Raw genomic sequence first — 17801 nt, forward strand, 5'->3', positions numbered from 1 at the left:
CCAAGGTAACAGATAAGTTAAATTCCATTTGCTATTTCATAGCATTCCCTGCAAGAAAACTGTCTGTAAACCACAGCTTGGGATTCTCAGAGGGAAAGAAGAATGATCAGTGAGCTCAGTTTAGACACTGTGCATTTAATTTTGTCTTCTGGGCTCTGTCTTTTGTAGCAAAGCTCAGCTTTAAATTAGAAGTACCATTATCATATTAGGAGCTTTAGAAAGATACTTGACATTCACCTTGGACTTAAATGTCCTTGGAGAGAGATTTCAAGAAGAGAATTTTAGTGACTGATTTTAGACCTCTCCTTGTCTATAAACCTTACAGTTTACATAGGAAATAAATATTTTTTGAAATCAGTGAAAATGGAAGCAAGAGACTAACAAGCGAGGGAAGTACAATACAAAAATAAGTAGTTAGTACATGGAAATGCCTCCTTTTTGGTATAGCATAATTTTTCTGCTGTTCTTTTAAATGTTTTGTCTACTAAGAGAACAGAAATCTTCTACAAGGACTACAAGATGCCATCTGGTGATTTTATACAATATCAGTACTGAAAAAAGCTCTATTTTCCCTGGTTGTAATAGGTCTAAAAACTCATTCTTTTGAGATTTCAGTGATAGGGTGCAGAAAAACACATTTTTTTTTAATTCCTTTTTAGCATTAAAGAAAATAAGCTAAAAGTTATTTTCATTATTTAAAATACCTATATGATTTATAATACAAAATAAGGAATGGAAAGAAAAACTGATCAGACCAAGAAACATAAATTCATAAAATTGCTGAGAATCCAAAATAACTTGAGAAGTATAATAAAAATTATATTAATACATTTCCTCTGGAAATCATAGCTATCAAAAAGCTATAAAAGACCATGTTACAAATGTGTGGATTTTTAATCTATAGAACAGATGGTAGGTTTTCATTTTATTCAATTGCTTTACAAATGGATGAATCAAACATCCAGTAGAATTTTTATTTTTATTTCATTTGAACTTATAACTATAATTATATATAATGGAGTGCTAAGAACAATTAGAATGCTTTTATAGGAAAATAATAATAACAATGTCGGATTATCAATTCAAAACTGCCATTTCTGGGAAACGTCTAGAAATCAGTAGGTGGCAAGTAAAATATGCAACATTTGCTCAGAAACAGTTATCAGTTTTACATATCAAAATATATGGATGGTCATGCATAGATGTTTTTGTTAATGATTAGTACTGGTACATGTTGTTAGGTTAAAACAATGGATGTATTATACAGGGAAAAAAGGACATCTATAGAAGATCAGATTGCCAATTTTGATTTTTAGCCAAATTCAATTTCACTGGGTTGTTCATAACTTGATTGGAGGTAACTGTTTGTTGTTTATTTTGGGAACCTGTGAATTTTATATGATCACAAAATGTGTTAATGCATATATAGCTCAGACTGAAAAATACACGATGCTGCAGATCTGAGGGATATATTTTCCATTTTGATTTAAAAGTTTACTTATACACAGCAGTATTTTATGAAGCCCTTGAACTTATGAACCCATGCCAGTCTACATGGTTGGTTTAACATGTGCAACGCTTGATTGTTCTTCTGAATGACCACTAATATTATTTTGTGTACATAATTCACAATATTCTATTTTGAAATCCAGCATAACATTTCATTTCAATCTGCTGATTTAGTCCTCTAGGAAGGACAGAGACTATTAAATTTTCAAAGCTTCACAGTGCTATTCCCGTATCTAATAGAAATAGCCAATTGAAAATAACCGCTGTGGTTTCTCCAGGGAACCTAGCTGTGCTTTGTTTCACAGTGTCCATTTTCTGACACATAATGCAATAATCATTAATCTCAAGCTTATTAACTTTCTGTTCCAGCCTTTAGGGGTGACTATTTTTATAAGAATACATTCTAAAAGTTCCTGAAGAAGCAGTGAGACACTGCCTGTTACTAATGTCATACACCTGCTGCTGTTATGAATTACTTTGCTTCAATAAATGAACTTCAGATAACAAATTGTTTAAGTATCAAGAATAACCTTTTAAATAATATGTATTTCAAGTTATGATTCTACTAACCTGAAAATACACTATTATTTTTTACTAAAATAAACACACTTTCCTGCTTTTTTTAAGCAGAAAATATCAAGCATAATTTAGGCCTTTTAACAGTTAGAGTCATTTTTACAATCATCAGTTTTATGCTTGGCTTTAGTATGGTTGCTTCCCTATTTCCTTTCTTACTATTATTTAGTTATTAAATAATTTAGTTTGTCAGTGAAGTGCTGAGCACATGAGAAGTTTTAAAAAATATTTATGAAATTAATACACAAATTCTCAGATGAAGCTCTTACTAATGTAATGTGGACAGAGAAGTAAGATACCCAAGTGTTGAAAGTGTACATTCATTATATCTAACATTGACTCAATGGTCTAGCCAGTAGACAAGACACATGAATCTTACAATACTAGGTATCACAGTCAATCAGAACTTTATCCATTTACTATCAGGTTCTCAGATTTGTTAGATGTTGAATTTACCAAAGATTGATCACTGAATAAATCAGATGTTATTATCAATGAGAAACAACACGTGGAAATAATACACAGTGCTCTTGGGCGATCCTATTACATTAACAAGTATATGAAAAGTGAAAGTGAAAGTTGCCCAGTCGTGTTCTACTCTTTGTGACCCCATGGACCGCATAGTCAGTCCACGGAATTCTCCAGGCCAGAACACTAGAATGGGTAGCCTTTCCCTTCTCCAAGGGATCTTCCCAACCCAGGGGTCAAACCCAGGTCTCCCACATTGCAGGTGGATTCTTTACCAGCTGAACCACAAGGGAAGCCCAAGAATACTGGAGTGGGTAGCCTAACCCTTCTCCAGAGGATCTTCCTGACCCAGGAATCAAACCTGGGTCTCCTGCATTGCTGGTGGATTCTTTACCAACTGAGCTATGGTTTGCCTTAAATGATTTTTCTATTTAGTTATTGATTTAGCTATAAAGAAAAGGCACACATCAACTTTACAATCTGCTGTCTTTCCATGTGTGGGGCCAGGATCAATTGTATGCAATGGTACCCTGAGAGGATAATGTGGTATATAAGTTGAAAACTGCGATTAGTGAGCATCCTTTGGGAACTCTCTGGGTTTCTTTATATATTCCCAACCATTCTCTGTGTTTTTACTCATACTGATATCTGCAGGGCTGAAAATATTACCTTGTCTCTGTAATATCTATGTTACAGAGGACTTCAATGTAGCTCTAAAACTCATTTGTTTTCATATACTTGAAGACTATTCCCAGACCCTAATGATGTTAACTTGATCAAGTCAGTGATAAATTAGAGAACAGTGACCAAAAACAAGCCAAAAAAAGCAATGTTATTAGATAATTATTTTTAGAAAATATTTGTGTACTGAAGCAATACTCTTTTCATCTAGATTGCTAGAGTCCCTATAAAAATATAATTTAATTAGAACAATTATATTGCTATATTTTTATTCATTCTCTTGTAGTTTTGGTACATTTAGTCTTTAATAAAGTTTTTGAAGAATCAACTGATACTAAAGTACTAAAAGTTGTTCTGAGTTTTAACCTACAATGTTGATTTTGATAATCTTAATTTTCCTCATGATTTTTCTTGAAATTTCTCAATAAAATGGCAGATTACTTAGAAATGGTCATATCTATTTTTATATTTTTAATGCATCTCCACTAAAATTCATTTTATGAATAGTAGTATAGACTTATTCTGTGGAGAATAATGTAATCTCTAGTTCATGACTGTCTTGGATTTATATGGCATCTGTCTAAAAGATGGAAACCATACTGCTTATAGAACCCGAAGTTGGGATCTTCAGCCCACCTGGATCTGAGGATGTATTCTGTGGTTTTTAACAATCATTTCACTGTACAATTTAAAAAAATGTGTGCTGCATTCTGTGTATGTGTGCTGAGTAGCTATGTTTTTAAGTCTTAAATTCAACAACAAAAACATGAAAGCTGAGAAAAAAGCAGCATCAGTTTTCTGCATTTTAAAGAATGTTGAAAATAACAGAGGCTACAAGCTCTCTGATGGCTGGTCGCCACCGCTGAACATTCCTGGTCTCCATCCCAACCCTAGAGTGTCTTAAGCACAACCCCAGCAAACAGGGAGCACTGAAATGTATTTAAGTTGTGAATTATTGACCTAAAGAAGAAACTATGGATTTTCACTTCTTTGCCTTAAGAGTGAAGAAATGGTGTTTACCAAGTCCATGAGAGAAGTCTCAAGAAGTGCCACCACCAGAAATTAGAAGTCAACACTGTGTCTTCAACAACATTGGTATCTTACTATCCAGGTGAGTTGTTTTCTTATGCAGCATACTTGTTGATTTACGCATATCTGTTCAGAGGTAAGAGAACTAGATTATGGATATAAAGTGAATGTGATTTACTTAAAATTTCCTATAATTGTACACTTAACATGTATTTTTTTCTGGAACCAGTTGGTTCAATATAATCTGTAATTCATCACAACGCAATAACTAAAAGTAAAATTTTACTAAAATATCTAATAATTTCTTAGAAATGAGTCTCAGTGAGATTAAGTTATTTCAAAATATTAGTTAATGTATGCAGAGATGACTATGTCATATTTCTTAGTGTTAGAATATTTTTTATATTTCTTAGCAACAGAATGCAACAAGTTCACATCAATTCTATTTCAAATTTTTATAGTTAAAAGTGGCTTTTATAAACATTTTTGCAGGGATGACAGTATTTTTTAATATAAATATCACTCAATTATTTGAATTCTTTTTATAAGTAAAAATAACATAATTATCAAAAATTGTTGTTAATAACCTATTTTCTCATAGCTCAATTAGGTCCTCCTTCAATTTTGTCAATATCTAAACATTTGAAAAACACTAACCAAAAGGATTTGTTACCTCATGGTCAAAATCACTTACTTTCTTCATTTCTGGGAAATATATTAGGAATATTAATTATATTCCTAACTATATCAGGAACCATATGAAATTGCTGTAATTATAGGTCAAAAGTGATTTAACACAGAAATGTCATACAATTTAACCTATATCTTAACCTTTCACCCCTCTTCATAGCCTTATGGATAGGTCCTGTTGATATTCTATTTTAAAGACGAAAACTGAAGTACAGAGAGGTTAAGTCATTTACCTAATATTTCTTGGATAAAAAGCGATAAATTCAGAATGTGAATTCAGGTCTTCTTACTCTGGTTTGTTCTCTTAGCAACTGAACTAAAAATTGCTCCTCAGTATACTCAGAAATATTTGGAAAATAAAAGCATTCTCAATTTCAGTACATACTTACCAATATAATTTTTTTTGATAAAAGGTTTTTATCTTGCCGTGTGCTTTAGATAGACTTTAAAAAACTTTGGAGCTGCAGATTTAGCTAAATTTGATTACCAAGCAATTCAATTAGTTAAGTCAGTTCTCACTGTCAAAGTAAAAAGCCACTATCATGGAAAGCCTAATTTTACTTTTCTACTCAAATAAGTATGTCAATACTTATTTTGAAAAGTATTTCAAAACCACTGAGAAATATAGTGTAGAACATGTAAGATAGCATCCTTTTAAGACAAGATTAATTCATACAATTCTATAATTCATAAAATAAAATAATAAAACAATATACTATTTCTAATTACTTATTTTTAATAATGCAATGTACTACATAGCTCAGATCATAAGTAATTTATTAACCTAGAAATATTTCCTTGTTAAATCTATGTATACATGTATCAAACGCTGATGCTTGGTCATTTGAATAAATAAAGAATGTGTAAAACCAGAAGGAACTCTATTAATTTTACTAGCTATCATAATCAAACAAACTAATCCTGTATCTAAACAGAGAAACTTCTCTATAGCCAAAACTAACAAGTCTGGCTAACATTTACTTTTACTTTTTATTAATAGAAGGTAGAAAATATAGTCATTTCATAAGATGAAATAAGAGGAGAATTAAATAATTAAATATCTCACAATATGACTTGACTTGATAAAATAGGTTTTAACTACTTTGAATAATACATACCAAATCTGAAAGAAAGCATAAGGATTTTTCCCATAAGTTTTATACAGTGTATCTTGAAAATTTTGGTAATCTCAAAAAATATTCCAATTATGTTAGAAGGATCTGCTTCATTAAGCTAGAGTGCTTCAACTCTTCAAACTTTTTTTTCTTTTTTTAGCTAAATGATGTTTCCCAAGGATGAGTCTTAGGAATAGCTGAAAAGAATTGCTTATTTTAAGTACATGAATAAGAAGTATTTTCATTATTTAATGTTTCTTAACTATGTTATTTGCTTTGCTCTTCTAGAACTACCTCAGAAATTGATGCTTTCTTTGACAATATGAAAAGCTGGAAGAAATGATATGTTTAAACAACAATTATCAATACCGATACATTTTAAACATCAGTTTTTCACTTGCAACACATTGTTGAGCTGAGACGTAGTAATATCATAGGCATTAGTTTCTGCAAAAATCCCCCAGTCAGTAGTAATGTGTTAACAGCAATATCTGCAAGACAGAAAGAGACATCTGTCCTGAGGTGGTCTGTATTTCCTTGATTACCCATTGATGCTGATTTGTTTTCTTACACCAATATTTTGAAGTCACTTTCTTGGATGTCCAGAGAGATTTTTGATATGTGTGCCTTTCTTCTGAGAAGCAGGACAGGAGAGATAGGGAGAGGAAAAAGGGAGGGAGGAAACAGCTTTGAAGTCTTCTCTACAGTCACTCTCAGCTCTGTCTGTCTCAGGAAAGAACACATTATTGCTCCATTATTTCTTTTAAAGTCTTGGCATTATAGTGGTTTGCATACCGAGGTTTAAAAACTGCTCTGGAGAGTATTGTTAAGCCAGTGATCTAGGAAAACTGAAGCTCTCTATTTGTACCCAACAAAGTCTAGAGTCTTCAATAACTGAAAAAATAGATTTGCATGTATGTATACCCACATTTTAGATCATCTGATAGATTGTTTTTTTTTCATCTGATAGACTATTTTGTCATGATGCAACTGTGTTGTAATTTCCATGTAAATTTATGTTTCTGGTTTTATTAGACCAAGATATTACCAAATGAGACATATGTGCTGAGTAGAAATTTTAACCATGTGTTTAATATTTAATTATAGTATTTCTCAATCTAAGGTTCATAGACTCTTTGGGATCCACAGAAACATTCTCAACAATCTGCAGGGCCTCAGGTCTGAGAATTTTGGTTAATGGACTGTCATTAAGAGCTCAGACCATCAGAGTCAATCTCAAATTGCAGCTACCCCCTTACCAGCTGTGGATCCTTGGGGAAATTTCCTTCCTTCTCTGAATCTCAGTTTTCTCATCTGTAAAATGACAATGTAAAATGCTCATATCCTCTTATATTGAATTAATTAAGAGAAATACTTCATTTACCCATAAAATCAGTAAGTCAAAAATGCTATTTCAGAACAACAGAGACTTATTATTTGGGTTCTGTGTATAATTAAGTCAAAGTAGTGTACACCACTTCAGAAACATCTGTACTATTTTTGTTAGCCATCAGGACCAAACTTTTTGTGTGCATTTAAAGAATAAGAAACTTTATATTGCTAAAAATTAAACAGTCTGATAGCTAGCATAAAATTGTGATTTTGTAATAGAAAATATATTCATTTTATAAGTTCAAATAAGTTGAGGGTTAACTCTAATTGGAATGAATTTTAACTACCAATGCAGCTTTTTAAATCAGACTCCCCAGAATTCCAAATTGTGCTTTTTCTACTGATAGGAAATTGTCTTAGCAGAAAATATGGAGCTTATGGGAGAGGAAAACATCAGTAATCATTAACAAAATCATTTCAATGTTTTGTGGGACAAAGGGGGAATACTTTGGCCCTATGGTAAGCACTATATAATTATAATTTAGACTCACATTTCTTATTGCAGCAATGCTGGAAGCAAGCGACAAATAGATTTCCTAGCAATATCCAGATCAAAGCTACCTTTATTTAGACCAATTGGTGCATAATTAATGATACTTTAATATGCAACAAGGTTGAGGATGTTGAGAGGAAAACATGAGACACACTGAATCTTTTTTTATTTCTAAAGCCAGATTACTTTATTTTTTTTTTAATAAATTTATTTATTTTAGTTGGGGGCTAATTACTTTACAATATTGTAGTGGGTTTTGCCATACATTGACATGAATCAGCCATGGGTTTACATGTGTTCCCCATCCTGAACCCCCCTCCCACCTCTCTCCCCATCCCATCCCTCTGGGTCATCCCATTGCCCCAGCCCTGAGCATTTGTCTCAGGCATCGAACCTGGAATGGTGTTCTGTTTCACATATGATAATATACATGTTTCAATGCTATTCTCTCAGAACGTCCCACCCTCACCTTCTCCCTCAGAGTCCATAAGACTGTTCTATGCATCTGTGTCTCTTATTCTGTCTCGCATATAGGGTTATCGTTACCATCTTTCAAATTCCATATATATGCGTTAGTATACTGCATTGGTGTTTTTCTTTCTGGCTTACTTCACTCTGTATAATGGGCTCCAGTTTCATCCATCTCAATAGAACTGATTCAAATGTATTCTTTTTAATGGATGAGTAATATTCCACTGGAGACACACTGAATCTTTGGGGTTTCCCTCACATCCTCTGTATTATTCAGGTTAGACTACCTACCAAAACAGACTATCCCTAAATCTCAATGTCCTAACACAATAGAGGTTTATTTCTCACTCACGTTCCATCAAACCTAGGAAGTGGTAGACTCTGTTCCTTATGATTTATTGGGAACATAGATTCTTGCCAAGCAGCTTTACCATTTTCTAAGGTCTTGGAGTCTTCCACAGAACTTGTGCAGCCAGACAGCTGACGTAGAAAAAAATATCGAGTGTATCTCATCCAAGGGTTTGGGACCCAGCTCAGACAGCATGCCTGCGTACATGCTAAGTCGCCTCAGTCCTGTCCAACTCTTTGAGACCCTAGGACTGTAGCCCACCAGGTTCCTCTGTCCGTGGGATTCTCCAGGCAAGAATACTGGCATGGGTTGCTATGTCCTCCTCCAGGGGCTCTTCCTGACCCAGGGATCGAACCCCATCTATTACATCTCCTGCACTGGCAGACAGGTTTTTTACTGCTGGCACCACCTGGAAAGCCCTTGGATAGTATACATCATTCAAAAAAAAGATGAGAACATTGATATTAGTCCCAACAGGATGGGCTCTGCTAATCGTCTATAGAAATTAAGGATTTGGTTTAAAATCAAAGATTCTTGTTGATTTTTGTTTCTTTTACAGATGTTTCTGTTACATTCAGAAACTTTTTAATCATAATTGATATTAATTCATTCATTTATAACTCTGTAAGATTCTAAACAGCCTTGTATACATATTGACTTAATTCTATTGTAAAGAAATTGCATCTGTTATAACAAGATCAGTTAAGTAATTGCCAGCTGGTTAAATATGAATGATTTCAAACTCTAATTTCCTAAAAAGAATCCACAAAGATTAAGTACAATTTTCCATAATACTCAAGTAAACAAGCATCAAAGCTCAAGGTTAATAATAAAAATGACAATCATAAAAGTAAAATCTCATAAGAGATCTTCTTGCAAATAAATTACTATATGTATGGGTGATAAGACATAAATCTTATGATGACAGGATCTAACAATAAAGGAACAACACCCAAACCTTGCTAAGCTAAAGGTGTTTGAAGTATAGATATTCTTCATCATCTATTGTACTACTATTTACCAGATGTTAGAGCCTGGCCCATTGCTTTGTATCTTCAAAATATTTGTATCAAGAACTTTAACTTTAATTCTCTCAATATTCTAGTCACTCAAGCTTGGAGGTGCCATTTACATTTATTTTAATTAATGTTCATTAAAAATATTAGAGATATGGATTTTTTAAAATCCCCACTCCTAAAAATATGTTTACTCTGAGAAAAACTGGGCAAATGTTGTTGGTTAAAAAAGGTGATATTTGTTTACCAGCAAATGTAGATTTCTTGTGGTTGTTCAGTTGCTGAGTCATGTCAGACCATTTGTGGCCCCATGGACTGCAGCACACCCGGCTTCCCTGTCCTTCAGTATCGCCTGGAGTTCACTCAAACTCATGTCCATTGAGATGGTGATTATATCCAGCCATCTTATCCTCTGTCGCCCCCTTCTCCTCCTTCCATCAATCTTTCTCAGCGTCAGAGTCTTTGGGTCAGGTGGCCAAAGTATTGGAGCTTTAGCTTCAGCATTAGTCCATACAGTGAATATTTAGGGTTGATTTCCTTTAGGATTGACTGGTTTGATCTCCTTGAAGTCCAAGTGATTCTCAAGAGTCTTCTCCAGCACCACATTTTGAAAGCATCAATTCTTTGGTGCTCAGTGTTTTTTATGGTCCAGCTTTCACATCCACACGACTACTGGGAAAACCATAGCTTTGACTTTACAGATCTTTGTCAGCAAAGTGATGTCTCTGCTTTTTAATATGCTGTCTAGGTTTGTCATAGCTTTCCTTCCAAGGAGCAAGTGTCTTTTAATTTCATGGCTACAGTCACTGTCCAAAGTGATTTTGGAGCCGAAGAAAATAAAATCTGTAACTGCTTCCACTTTCCCTCCTTTTGTTTGGCTTCCCTTGGGGCTCAGTTGGTAAAGAATCAGCCTGCAATGTGGGAGACTTGGATTTGATCCCTGGGTTGGGAAGATCCCCTGGAGAAGGGAACGGCTACCTACTCCAGTATTCTGGTCTGGAGAATTCCATGGACTGTATAGTCAATGGGGTCGCAAAGAGATGGACATGACTGAGCAACTTTCACTATTTGCCATGAAGTGATGGGACTGGATGCCATGATCTTAGTTTTTTGAGTGTTAAATTTTAAGCCAGCTTTTTCACTCTCCTCTTTCACCCACATCAAGGGGCTCGTTACTTCCTCTTCACTTTCTGCCATTAGAGTGGTATCATTTGCATATCTGAGGTTGTTGATATTTCACCCAGCCATCTTGATTCCAGATGGTAATTCATCCATCCTGGCATTTTTCATAATGTAATCTGTATAAAAGTTAAATAAACAGGGTGACAATGTACAGACAGCCTTTCCCAATTTTGAACCAATCTGTTGTTCCCATGTCCAGTTCTAACTGTTGCTTCATGACCGGCATGCAAATTTCTCAGGAGACAGGTAAGGTGGTCTGGTACTACCATCTCTTTAAGCATTTTCCAGTTTGTTGTCATCCAGATGGTCAAAGGCTTTAGCAGTCAATGAAGCAGAAGTAGATGTTTTTTTCCGGAATTCCGTTGCTTTCTCTATGATCCAACAAATGTTGCCAATTTGATCTCTGGGTCCTCTGCCTACACATGGCCCTGCACGGGACAGCTTATAGCTTCACTGATTTATGCAAACCCCTTTACCATGACAAGGCTGTGACCCATGAAGGGGAGATTTAAGATATCTGAAGCTGAATTTCCAACTCTCAGCTTTCCCACAGTGAAATAAATCATGACCATATGACTCACTGTATGCTTTGGATCATGTGGTCCATGACCCACTGTTTGCTTGGGTAAGGAATTTACTCAAGATCCAAGTACTAGGTGGACTGCGATACTTTTACCCACATATTTTCAAACTTTAAAAAATGCAATTATTTTATCATGTCCATAAAACTGTGGAAAACCAAAGTTTATAGTCACATCAAAGGTAACTGTATTTATTTCACTGTAAATATCAGTACATGTGAGTCTACTTAGTAATCAAAGCTCTACAGCACTTAACAATATTTTTGTATTTACATTTTACACTCTAACTCAAAACATTTCATTTCTGATTTGATTCTAGTCCAAGCTCTTCATGGCAAATAGATGGGGAAACAATGAAAACAGTGACAGACTTTATTTTCTTGGGCTCCAAAATCACTACAGATGGTTACTGCAGCCATGAAATTAAAAGACATTTGCTCCTTGGAAGAAAAGCTATGACCAACCTAGACAGCATATTAAAAAGTGGAAATGTTACTTTGCCAACAAAGGCCCATCTAGTCAAAGCTATGGTTTTTCCAGTAGTCATGTATGAATATGAGAGTTGGACTATAAAGAAAGCTGAGTCCCAAAGAATTGATGCTTTTGAAATGTGGTGTTGGAGAAGACTCTTGAGAGTCCCTTGGACTGCAAGGAGATCCAACCAGTCAATCCTAAAGGAAATCAGTCCTGAATATTCATTGGAACCACTGATGCTAAAGCTGAAACTCCAATACTTTGGTCACCTGATGCGAAGAGCTGACTCATTGGAAAAGACCCTGATGCTGGGAAAGATTGAAGGCAGGAGGAGAAGGGATGACAGAGGATGAGATGGTTGGATAGCATCCCTGATTCGATGGACATGAGTTTGAGTAAACTCCAGGAGTTGGTGATGGACAGGGAAGCCTGGCATGCTGCAGTCCATGGGGTCGCGAAGAGTCGGACACGACTGAGCAACAGAACTGACTGACGGACAACCTCTTCTAATAGTATCAGTTTAGTCTTTAGCAAGGTATTGATTTTTCAGATACCACTCTAATGGCAGAAGTTGAATAGGAAGTAAAGAGCCTTTTGATGAAGGTGAACAAGCTGGCTTGAATATCAACATTCAAAAAACTAAGATCATGGCATCCAGTCCCATCATTTCATGGCAAATAGAAGTGGGAAAGGTGGAAGCAGTGACAGATTTTATTTTCTTGTGTTCCAGAATCACTTCGGACAGTGACTTCATCAATGAGATTAAAAGACACTTGCTCCTTGGAAGGAAAGCTATGGCAAACCTAGACAGTATATTAAAAAGCAGAGACATCACTTTACCAGCAAAGGTCCATATAGTCAAAATTATGGTTTCCCCAATAATTATGTATGGATGTGAGAGTTGGAGTATAAAGAAAGCTGAGCACCAAAGAATTTATGCTTTCAAACTGTGGTTCTGGAGAAGACTCTTGAGAATCCCTTGGACTTCAAGGAGATCAAGCCAGTCAATCCTAAAGGAAATCAACCTGAATATTCATTGGATGGACTGATGCTGAAGCTGAAGCTCCAATACTTTGACCACCTGAAGAGCTAACTCATTGGAAAAGACCTTGATGCTGAGAATGATTGAAGGCAAAAGGAGAAAGAGGAGGCAAAGGATGAGATGGTTAGATAGCATCATCCACTCAATGGACATGAATTTGAGCAAACTCTGAGAGATAGGGAAAGACAGAAGAGCCTGGTGTGCTGCAGTCCATGGGGTTGCAAAGTGTTGGACATGACTTAGGAACTGAACAACAACAATTTTTCTGAGGTTTAAATTCCTTGCCTATAAAATAGGGATAAACCTATCATTTTAACAAGGTTTTGTAAAACTTAAATAAGATGAGTGGTAAACTCTTTGTAAACATCATGGGCAAAGCATCAAGAGTGTCTTTCTTTTTCTTTTTTATCCATGCTCTTGAAGTTTTTTTGTCATTTTGATTTTTGACTTTTTGTGTGTGGGTTTTTTTTTTTTTTGCCTTATCAATTCACTCACCTGTTAACTCAAATGGCAAATCAGATATGGTCTCCAAAAACACTTACTAAATATCTACTATGTAACAGTACCACGCTGGATAGCATGGATATCAAGGTAAGCTTGATCCTTAACCTCACAAGATGGAGTTTATTCTGGCAGAGGGTGGAGTGTGATGAGTGCTAAGACAGTGGAAGCAGAGGCATCTACTGTACTTAGAGCTTCTTGGAAGAGGCAATGTATAAGGAGAGATCTTAAGGCTATGGAGGAATTATCTCAGAAAAAAAATAATAAGTCAGGCAAAATAAAATACTGTGTATTAGCAGAGAATTATGAGAACCAGCCATAAAGAAACTGAAAGTCCAGGGAACCACTTGGAGATGTAGTAAGAGATGAGGATGGCAACCTAAAGAGAGGTGAGGCCATGGCGGGCCTTGAAAGTTAGGTTGAAGAATTTTTGGTCTATTTGGAGTGCAATGTTATTGTTGTTCAGTCACCCAGTCATGTCCAAATTGTTGGGATTCCATGAACAACAGCATGCCAGGCCTCCCTGTCCCTCACCATGTCTCCAAGTTTGCGCAAGTTTATGTCCATTGCATCAGTGATGCCATCCAACCATCTTATCCTCTGACACCCTCTTCTCCTTCTGTCCTCAATCTTTCCCAGCATCAGGGACTTTTCCAATGAGTTGGCTGTACGCATCAGGTGACCAAAATACTGGAGCTTCAGCTTTAGCATCAGTCCTTACAGTGAATATCCAAGGTTGATCTCCCTTAAGATTGACTGGTCTTATCTTCTTGATGTCCATCCAAGGAGTGGAATAGGCAAATCAAATCATTTTTCCAGTTCTTCTTCTGTCTCTGACCTGCATTTCCTGGGTCATAATTTAGCTTTTTCTGGTAGCTCAGACAGTAAAAAACCTACCTGCAACGCCTGAGACCTAGGTTCAATCCTTGGGTCAGGAAGATCCCTTGGAGAAGGGAATAACAACCCACTTCAGTATTCTTGCTTTGAGAATCCCATGGACAGAGGAGCCTGTTGGGCTACAGTCCACGGGGTCACAAAGAGTCGGACACTTTGAGTGACTAACACTTTCACTTTTGCTTTAGCATAAAGTCTTCTGTGAGTTTTCTCAGAGTACAGTCATGTGTCTGTTGTCACTGTCATAGCATTCAAAAAACTAAGATCATGGCATCCGGTCCCATCACTTCATGGCAAATAGATGGGGAAACAATGAAAACAGTGACAGAGTTTATTTTCTTGGGCTCTAAAAATCACTGCAGATGGTGACTGCAGCCATGAAGTTAAAAGACTCTTGCTCCTTGGAAGAAAAGCTATGACAAACTTAGCGGATTTAAAAGCAGAGACATCACTTTGCTGACAAAGGTCCATATAGTCCAAGTTATGAGTTTGAGCAAGCTCCAGGAGTTGGTGATGGACAGGGAAGCCTGGCATGCGGCAGTCCATGGGGTAAAAAATTGGACACAACTGAGCGACTGAACTGAACTAATATATTCTGCATACTTAAACATTTATATCCTGTTGGGCACAGTTTTCCTTCCTGATACATATTATCAGTCTAGCATCACAGCAGATACTGTTTTCACATTGACCATGGGGCTATCTGAAACTTAATGCTATTACTTGAAGCTTCTGGACCATTCCATCTATCAGTCTGTTTTCTCAGCAGCCCAGGAAGATCCATTTCTCCTTTCTTCAAGGTAACTAATAAAATATAATGGGGAGTATAACCCTCCAGGAAACAATACTGTCACACACACACAGGTACATGCACAGGTATTTAAAAAAATTTCAACTTCCTGTGATTTTGTAGATAAATTCCATATAGTTTTAAGTGGCTTAAAAGGCACTAATATTAGGTTGCTGCAAAAGTAATTGCAGTTTTTGCATTGCTGAACTTTGCCATTTGATATTGGAATACATGCTTAAATGAATGTGGTTATGTTATTTTAATGTGTATTTCTTGTTTTTTTTTTCTAATAACTTATTTCTTGCTGTTTATTTTATATTTATTTTAAACTAGGGAAATGATGTTAGACAAAAAGCATATTTGAGCGATTTTCTTATTCGAGTTCAAAACAGGTCATAAAGCATTGGAGACAACCGGCAACATTAGCAATTCATTTGGCCCAAGAACTGCTAATGAACATACAGTGCAGTGGTGGTTCAAGAAGTTTTGCAAAGGAGATGAGAGCCTTGGAGATGAAGAGCACAGTGGCATGAAAGAGCTGGATAAGTGGGTGCCTCATGAGCTGACCACAAATAAAATAAATCATTGTTTTGAAGTGTTGTCTTCTCTTACTCTACACAACAACAGTGAACCATTTCTTTATCAGATTGTGATGTATGATGAAAAGTGGATTTTATATGACAACCAGTGATGACCAGGGTCAGTGGTTGGACTGAGAAGAAGCTCCGAGGCACTTTCCAAAGCCAAAGTTAGTCACTCAGTTGTGTATGACTCTTTGTGACCCCATGGATGGTAGCCCACCAGGATCTTCTGTCCATGTGATTCTTCAGGCAAGAATACTGGAGTGGGTTGCCATTTAGTCCTCCAGGGGAATCTTCCCAACCCAGGGATCTAACCCAGGTCTCCTGCATTGCAGGCAGATTCTTTATCATCTGAGCCACCAGGAAAGCCAAAACTTGCACCAAAAAAGGCCACAATCACTGTTTGGTGGCCTGCTGCTTGTCTGATCCATTACAGCTTTTTGAATCCTGGCAAAATAATTACATCTGAGAAGTATGCTCAGCAAATCAATGAGATTCATATAAAACTGCAATGCCTGCAGCCAGTACTGGTCAACAGAAAGGGCCAAATTCTTCTCCACAACAACAACCTACGATAAGTTGCACAACCAAAAGTTGAAGGAATTGGGCTAGGAAATTCCTAGCAACCCATATTCACTCATTCACCATATTCGCATGACCTCTCACCAACCGACTACCACTTCTTCAAGCATTTTAACAACTTTTCACAGGGAAAAGTCTTCCACAACCAGTAGGATTCAGAAAGTACTTTCCAAGAGTTTGTTGAATCATGAAGCATGGATTTCTATGCTACCAAAATAAACAGACTTATTTGTTTTTGGCAAAAATGTGTTGATTTTTATAGTCCCTATTTTGATTAATAAAGATGTATTTGAGCCTAGTTATAATGATTTAAAATTCATGGTCCAAAACTGCAATTACATTTGTACTGACCTAATACAATCTTATAAGTCCTGGCCACATCTTCACTTGACCATTAGTAACAATCTCTGTGTTACAGTGAGTACACAGTGGGAGAGTACAAAGCGGCTCAAGTGTGTTCCAGACAGAGATTACAACACATGAAAATGGCCAGAGATGAAGGTGAGAAAAGCATATGCCTATCTGAATCTCTGAAAAAATTACAGCCATTTTCATAAGCTTTTTCCTCTGTTGCTCAACCTGTCTGTCCCTGCATTTCTAGCTTAAAAATCATCTCGTTCAAGCAGACTTCTCTGGCTTACCTCCTTCCCCAGCTTTTTTCAAGAATGATCAAGTGCTTTCATTATCCCACAGCCCTTTTCTTGTAATTGATTATTTTAATTTTCTCTTCTTATTAAACTATAAATTCATGACAACAAGAATCTTGCTCCTGTGATATTTCAAGTAGCCAACAGAATGCCAGACATATACCTGATAACTAAAAAAATATGTTGAATGAATGAATAGAAAGAACCATCTGTTTAGTGCCAATTATGAATTAAGCATTTTACCAAGTGCTTTATCTACACTCTCACTTAAGCTCCCCAGTATTGTTCCCATTTTACATATGAGGAAACTGAGTCTTAGAATAAGAAAGAGAAAGTTGCTCTGTCATGTCTGACTCTATCCAGGCCAGAATACTGGAATGGGTAGCCGTTCTGTTCTCCAGGGGGTCTTCTCAACCCAGGGATCAAAACCAGGTCTCCCACATTGCAGGTGCATTCTTATTAGAATAAGAGACTTGTTCCAGATCATACAGCTAGTAAGCAACAGAGTAAGGACTGAAAGCAAGGACTGTCTTCCTCAAGAAACTGAACTTCTATCCTCTTTGTTATAACAATTTTCCCCTTGTTCGCTTAGTTGTGTTCAACTCTTTGTGACACCATGGACTGTAGCCTGCCAGGCTCCTCTGTCCATGGAATTTTCAAGGCAAGAATACTTGAGTGGGTAGCCATTCCCTTCTCCAGGGGATCTTCCCAACCCAGGGATCAAACCCGCATCACTTG

At 36.2% G+C, this 17801-nt stretch overlaps 1 long non-coding RNA gene across 1 annotated transcript; it reads left to right on the forward strand.

Annotated features, from left to right (window-relative positions):
* The first annotated feature begins 2711 nt into the window (after positions 1-2711).
* On the forward strand, positions 2712-17171 carry LOC145503740 (uncharacterized). Its single transcript, XR_014051717.1, has 4 exons — positions 2712-2960; positions 4235-4345; positions 11872-13659; positions 15636-17171. It is a non-coding gene; the product is annotated as an uncharacterized LOC145503740 (long non-coding RNA).
* Positions 17172-17801: the final 630 nt, after the last annotated feature.

Source organism: Giraffa tippelskirchi, chromosome 4, assembly GCF_054371585.1.
Source record: "Giraffa tippelskirchi isolate mGirTip1 chromosome 4, T2T-mGirTip1v1.2.pri, whole genome shotgun sequence".
Lineage (NCBI taxonomy): Eukaryota > Metazoa > Chordata > Mammalia > Artiodactyla > Giraffidae > Giraffa > Giraffa tippelskirchi.